This window comes from Peromyscus californicus, unplaced genomic scaffold (assembly GCF_007827085.1).
Source record: "Peromyscus californicus insignis strain IS unplaced genomic scaffold, ASM782708v3 Scaffold_8__1_contigs__length_139910024, whole genome shotgun sequence".
Taxonomy (NCBI): domain Eukaryota; kingdom Metazoa; phylum Chordata; class Mammalia; order Rodentia; family Cricetidae; genus Peromyscus; species Peromyscus californicus.
Genome location: NW_026294606.1, coordinates 136,099,355 through 136,107,442, shown reverse-complemented (window position 1 = coordinate 136,107,442; position 8,088 = coordinate 136,099,355).

Here is an 8,088-nt window from a genome sequence, read left to right as displayed (position 1 = left end):
GTTTCTCCTATTTGCAGTATAGGCCTAAAGAAAAGCCACTCTTCAATGATTAAGATATAAATAGCTAATATTTTTCAGAGCCCAGAACATTTAGTGACCTTCAGATTATATCAAAATATATAAGATGTTGTTAAATTTGCAGAAAAGTAACTTGTTTATTCAAAGAGTTACAGACATTAACCCACGAAGGAAAGATTAACTAGGTCAAAGTACTGGGGTTCACAAGGCTGCACTTAGTCTGTGCCCTGTCTGCCTTCCCCTCTTTATACGAAATCCTTTAATGTGTCTGAGTTCTGGAAGATGGAATTTTGAGAGTGGAAGATTACTTGCCCTCCCCCCACCCTCCATATCCCCATGATGCAGACCTAGGAACAAGCCTAATGTCCTTCCTACTAAGCCTTCCCTGTGAAGTACTGGATTTCAAGTAGAAAATGGTGGCACGGAGTTCAGGAATCACATTAGTCAAGAGTGCACTGTGTCTGAAACATAGGCAGACTCATGGTGTCTTCCCACAGTGACAGGATTGTAGTTGGTTGTCTTTTACTCTTTGCTCTTTGGAAGCCTGCCACTCAGCTCCCAAATAAATGCATGGAGACTTATTTTTACTTATGAATGCCTGGCCTTAGCTTGGCTTATTTCTAGCCAGCCTTTCTCAACTTAAATTAACCTATTTCTCTTCTATGTTTTGCCTCTAGGTTTTTACCTTTCTTTATTCTATATCTCTTTATTTCCTTCTCACTCCATGGCTGGCTGTGTTGCTGGGTGGCTGGTCCCTGACACCCTCTCCTTCTCCTTCTCTTGCTCCTCCCCTTCTCTTCTCCTTTTCTCTTTATTTTCTCTGTCTGGCAGCCCTGCCTATCCCTATCCTACCTATCTATTAGTCATTCAGATCTTTATTGGACCAATCAGGTGTTTTAGACAGGCAAAGTATCACAGCTTCACAGATGTGTAAACAAAGGCAACAAAAAAAGAATGCAACACATCTTTGCATCATTAAACAAATATTTCATAGCATAAACAAATGAAACACATCTTAAATTAATATTCCACAACATAGAATATTATTAACAATAACATCATAAGTTACATTGGTTTTGTTGGCTACAGTAAACCAAATGATCCTGATTCCCCTAGATAGCTGACCCCTGGGAAACAAGGGTCCTTTCTTCCAATCTTAATGACTAGTATTAACTCTCAGGTCCCAAAATATACACCACACAGTAATTACATCTTTGTGTCTTGAATGGCCTGTTCTTACTTTCTGGTTGATTTTAAAAGTTTTGTATATTTTTAGAACTTCCCTTGTGGTGTATCCATTACAAAAATGCATTTAAAGCTTGTAGTTTGTCTTTCGCTTTTTAAAAACTGGTATTTTTTAACAAATATAAAATTTCAATATGGGCATAAACAGAGCTGTCCATTATTGCTTCATAAAAAACACACTGGGCTTGAAAAAGAAATCCTGTTGGCTTCCAAGATTTTTTGAAGGTATTTTCATCTATTTTTCCCTGTCACTTTCATTTCCTTCAAATTTATCTAGTTGAGTTTATAAATCTTTTATGTGTTCAGAGAGTAGTTTCTGTAATTTTTCTTGCTCATTTGAAAATTATATTAGCAACCTTTCTTCTGTTTTATGCTCTATCCATTAGTTAATATATATTATATATTTGTTAATAAATATATATATATATATAATATATTAGTTTTTCCTGGAACTGTTTAACAAACTACATTGTTTAAAATTATATTATTAAATGGCTTAGTTTTAATATTCCTTGAGTTCTGTGTATGTATTTATTAAGTGTCACTAGATTTTTTTTTAATAGCCACATTTTTAGCTGAAAAGTCTTTTTCTCAGGAAACATCCTTGTAGCTCCACTTTTAAATTTTTGGTGTCTTTATTCGTACCAGTGATGAACATGCTGGCTTTTGAGTTTTCTCACCTTTATGGCTACTGTCTTCTTTTCTTTGGTTTCTTTGTTCTTAATCTCTGCATAGAGAAGATTTTCTAGTGAATTCATTTTTTGCAACATCACTTGTGCCATTCTGAATTTGATTTTAGTCCTAGGATCATAAATGTTTTAATATCTTTTCCTTAATTAAACTTGTTTTTATTATATTCATTGTGTTCTGATCAGCCCAATTTTTCTCTTTCATCTCATCACATACAAGTATCCCTACACCTTGTCATGAGGACAAAGCTTTTCCTTTGAAGTAACGAACTAAAGTCTTCTTGATCCCAGGTAGTAAGCCATTTTTCAGCTTGAAACCTGCAGAGACTTCTCATAGGCTTCACATTTTTCTTTTTTTATTCTATAAGTAATCTAGGATGGATTACTGAGAATTACCCACAATCTTCCACTCTGACTTTCTGATTCTCATTAGAATCCTCTGTTTGTATAATGGGCTAATGTTTCGTCAATGTGCTCTAGCTTTAGTTAAATGTTGGCAGTTTCTGACACCTGATCATTGAGACTAAGAAAGACCTGTAACAACTACCTAATAAACTCTAGGTTTTGGTGATCAGAGTATAGATCCCATGCCCAAATCAATGAATGAGAATCCTTAATCTGCAGAATACATTCTACTTACAGCATTTTTCCTTTTCCCATTGATCTCCCACCCTGTCCTGTCTACAAAAACACCTTGCACTGTTACGTACTTCTTCTAATAATGGTCAAGAAGACGTAGCAGAAGGCAAAACTGGGAGTGACTCCACCTGTGCTTCCCCTCTGCAGGCACTACCTTCGCTAAGCACATGGGTTTTCAGAAGTGTTTATGCTGACATTTATTACAAGCATTTCTGTACAGAATAGCTCTCTGAGAGATTTTACCCTAACTTTGGATATTAAGAATTTCTACTAGCATTTGGATGACCATAAACATTATCATAAAATCTACCATTAAAAGTTTGTGTTTCTATGTATTTTTGTATTTTGTATTTAGTGGAAATTTGAGAATCAATTTTTTTTTATTTTCAGTGAAATTAGAGGTCTTGTAGACTTTTTTGTTATAGAACAAAAATAAAAATTATTGAGAGTATAAAATAAATCTTTGTTTATGTGACTTGTACCAGCTGATACTTACTATACCAGAACTGAAAAAAGTCAGGAAGTATAGCTCAGTAGTAGAGTACAGGCCTAATAAATGCAAAAGCCCTGGTTTCAATCACCCCACACAAAATAATGAAAGTAATTGTAATAATAACACTACTTTGTTAGTATATTTTTCTTTAAAAATGTGTTTTCTGAAACAGATGAAAAGCTACTACAAATAACACTTTTCCTAGTCTTGCAAAATACTTTATTGAGTTGCTTAATGGAAGATAATTATATTCTATGTTTACTGTGTTGTTATATGTTAAATTAATTACATTATATTAAGCAAATCTGTCCTAGTGAATATGTAGTGGTAAAGGAAAAGCACCTGAGGAATCCTTATATCACAGAGAAATAGCACAAAAAATTATGTTGCCATAACAACTATGCAACATAAATCAGAAGATTACCAAAAAAAATGAAAGATTGTGTGGTTTATCTAGCCAACAAATAGCAACACTGAACTTAGGGGATCCTGATACAAACCCCTTTATTTTATAATACTCAATTACAACCACCATGTGGATGAGGCCAAGCTGTCTTGCTATTTTATATTTTGTTTGTGTGGCTTCATGTACTTAGATATTCTAAGAAGTTTGTCTCACATTTAGATCAATCTCAGCGTCCAGAAAGCAAGAAACATTTGATGCTGCATGATATGTGTCTAAGAGAAAAAAAAAACAAAACTTACACATGTTTTTAATCTACAGGAGAAGGAAAGAGCAGTTCAAAAGAGGAAAAAAATACTCTGAGTTCATTACCATGCACCTAGTATGTTTCACAGACTGTGGTGAACAGATGTTGAGTAAGAATTATAATCACTAGAGGAGACCTGCAGTGTAAAGAAAAATTTCTTGATCACATCAAGAGGGAAAAGTGCAAGGACTTCCCCCAAGTATGAATAGAAACTAATAGTAAGGTGGGATTTTGGAATTGAGTGACCGGGCTGTATGGCAATAGTAACTTCACTGTTGGTAATAGTTGGATTACCCACAGCCTTTGGGGCAAGGCAGAAGAACATCTTTCCTACCTTTCTTAAATGTGAACTACAGTTTACAGCTATGAAAGAAACTATACCAGCAGGCATAATGTAACAGGCCTTTAGAAAAACAAATGGGGAAATAATAAGTAGAAAAACAGTGGAATTGATGGTCTAAAGCTGGGAGCAATTAATGGTCATGTGAAAGACAAAGAGTAAGAGTAATTAATCAGTTAACAACAAAGTGTGAAATCCACATGGTATTCAGGGCAATATACAAAGTTTTTCATTTCACAAAGAAAGAATTGAGAAATCTGAGGCTCAAAGAGCTTCAAAGAAGGCTCAATTCTCTATATAGTCAGATCTGCCAAACAAAGGGTAGAGCCCTTAAAGAGATCATGGGATGGTCCATAAGGGCTGCTGAACTGACAATACTTAACATTCCCTATGTTTGTTAAATCTTCTGAGTGTACACAGTGGTCTGCCTCTCCTTGCAAAAATCTTGCATTCTTTCTTTATTTGAAGACCGTCAAAGATCGCCATCTTCCATCCCTGGTACCACTCTCAACTCTTCTTTGATCCAGACGACACTAAAGTAAGATGCAGATAATTCAACAGGTGAAGAGTTGAATTTTATAAAGGATGGAGGAGACTATGAAGAGTCTTTCACCAGAAATAAATGGTAGAGTATAATATAGCTGGATTCTGAAGGTACTTGATGAAGGGAAATTGAAAACATGTAAAATTCATAAGAGAGCATATAATGCCTTGACAAGACCCTTGGAAAATCCAAATGTTCTGTTTGAGAAAGCAGTGGTCCAAACTAAATGAATTTAGAATGCCAACAATGTCATGACAGACAGTAAATGGCTGGAGAGATTGATTAAGGAAATGGTAGTGCTGGGGTTACACACTAATGTCTTGGGAACACACCAGATGAATACACCATGCGGAGGCCCGGACTCCTGTTTCCAGTGTAAATTAAAGGTGCCATCGTCACTGAGTAGTTCAGTGAATCTGTTTGTTATTGTATATTAAATCTGATGGTGGAATAACTGAGAATAATGATAGCAATATGAGTGATAAGTTTTACTCTCATTCATCCAAAGTGGTCACATTGACTGCAAGATGGTATTATTCTAAGTGGAAAACAGGGCAGTCCTCAGGGGATTTGGCCACAGACAGCTTTGGAGGTAATACTAGGATATGATAATGGTAGAACCAAAATAAATAAGTATATTAATAATGAAAAGTCATGAGCCTTCCTCGATTTGCACACTTCCAGGAGGAACAGACCTGCCAAATCACAAATATCTATGGAAAAAACTACCTCTTCCATTTACCCAGTTAACCATAAACCATAAGAAGAGTAGTTATGAGAGCTAATGTATACCTTAGGCATTGGTATTTGATCATTTGAAACACTATCACATCTTTCCTGTTGGAGAGAGGATGTGTAGGCATCAGGTAATAACTACCTTAGTGCAGGTTCTGCTCATTTAAGTCTCTCTGGTTCACAGACCCCATGGGCCATTGTTGTCCCGCAGTTTCCTCATAACTGAAACATCCCCTTAGAAAAGGGGGTGCTCAGGAGAGTGGGAAGTAAAAAACTGCATGTCTGGGAAAGCTGAACCCTACAAGATTCATGTGAGCTCCTCCTGAAAGTTATGGAAGCAGTAAGCAATTGCTAGGGAAGGAAACAGTCCAGCTGAGCTGCCAAGAAAGACTCACTCCCCCTCCTGTCAAGCTGCCTGTGAGTTGTGCAGAGAGCCCCAGGGATGTGCATGAATCATCACCCATGTTGGGGTGAGATTTTCAGTGACATAGATGCCTGTGCATCACTTGCATCTGCCACCAGCAACCCCAATAAATCATGGGTTCACCAGGTTGGACTTTAGCTAATCATTGCTTTGGTCTGTTGTAGGTGGCCTACCTGGGGAGAGTAGATGTGTCACAACTCTCTAGGAAAAGTCTCACACAACAGTAATTTTTGCTAGCACAGAATAATTGATGGGAAACAACCATACCCTAACCTTTTGTTGCTTAGCTACAGAATAAGAGTTATCATAGTGGCAAAAACCAAGTGGGAGTTATGAAGCCTGAGGCAAAATAGCAAGTGAAACACAGTGTAACATTCTTGGTAATGGCAGAGATTAGTCTCATCCTTAAGGATCTACATGCCACAGAAGAGATAATCCCCAACATATCTCTATTATATCAGCCAGTCTGGATGGCTGCTACCTCACCCTGGTAATAACCCATTGATCACAGGCTGCTTCTCTAGACAGGTGACCCATACAGCCCACAGCACACACCTAGTGGCCATTTCAACAGACACCCCACACAATGTAGGGAAACATGAAAGAACACAAGCCTTGAACAGGGACTTCTAATAAATTAAATGCAATATAGACACAGAAAACAAAGCATTTTTAAAACATAGAATACCACCAAATACTAGGAAAAAATAAGATAGTTGTGGTCATAGGAGCTCAGACCCAGAGTGGGGAAGGCTTGGGTCACATTGTCAATCTACAAGCATCCTAGATGTATTTCTTAGCAAAAGCAAAGAGGAAAGTTGGAATACATGTGGTAAGTTTTTGATTGCATAGCAAGAAAATTAATAATAATAATAACAATATCTGCTATCTTTTTTTTCTGGTAGCATACCTAATGTTTTGCACTTAACTAACTGGAGCCTGAAGTTATAACTTGGTCTTTGCTACTGTGGAGTGAGTCTGTCCATTTCATAGGTAAAATATCAGAAAGATTATCTTGACATATACCCTCCCACACAGTTAAAAAAAATACGTCTTTTCCAGCTTGACATGAGAAAAAGCTGACATCTCCACTTACAGACCATAATTGGCTCATTCTCTAACAGGGAGTGGATGGTGGAAAAAAGTATTGTGCCCTTCTGGTCTCAACACCCCTTAACAGTGGAGAAAGTAGTCCAGGCACTCAGTAGCATTATAATGACAGACATATCTACTTTCTGATTAGATGTAGGAAAGCAGGGGGATTCATTTAAGGTGGATGTCTTTTAGTATTTAATCCATCTTTGAATCATCTGGAATCCTCCTACTTGAAGTCATGCACAGGAGAGCAGGATTATTTATTTATTTATTTATTTATTTATTTATTTATTTATTTATACCTATCAACATTCTTTAAAGCCTAGTTTTTTTCCCTTTTATTGAAAAGAGAATATTTTTTCACATAATGTGTCCTGATTATGGTACCCTCTCCCTCTACTCCTCCCAGTTCCTCCCTACCTCCCCTCCATTCAGGATCCACACCCCTTCTGTCTCTCATTTGAAAACAAACAGGTTTCTAAGGAGTAATAATACAATATAATATGATAAGGTAAAACAAAAACTAACACGTAAGATTGGACAGGACAAACAAACAGAAGGGTAGGAGTTCAAGAGAAGGCAGGAGAATAAGAGACCAGCTCGTTGGCACCCTCAGGCACCTCTTACAAACACTAACCTGGAGGCCATAATGCATATGCCCAGGGTCTGGTGCAGACATGTGTGAGCCCTGTGCATGCTGCCTCAGACTCTGTGAGTTCATATGAGCTTTGCTCACGGTGATTCAGAGGGCCTTGTTTCCTTGGTCCTCTATTCCCTCTGGCTTTAATACTCTGTCCACCTCCTCTTCTGCAGGGGTCCCTGAGCTCTGAGGGGAAGTATTTGATACAGACATCCTACTTAGGGCTCAATGTTCCAAACTCTCTCACTCTGCATAATGTCTGACTGTGGGTCTCTGTATTTGTTCCCATCTGGTGAAGGAGGAAGCTTTCCTGATGATGGATGAGTGAAAGGCTCTAGTCCATGAGTGTAGCAGAATGTCATTAGGAATCATTTTCTTGCTATGGTTATTTGTTTGTTTGTTTGTTTTAGAACAGCAGTATTTGGTTTTACCTTAGGCCCCTGAGCTATCTAGTCTCTCTGGTTCTTGATCACTCAAGCAGTGTTGGGTATGTGTTCCATCTCTTGGACTGGATCT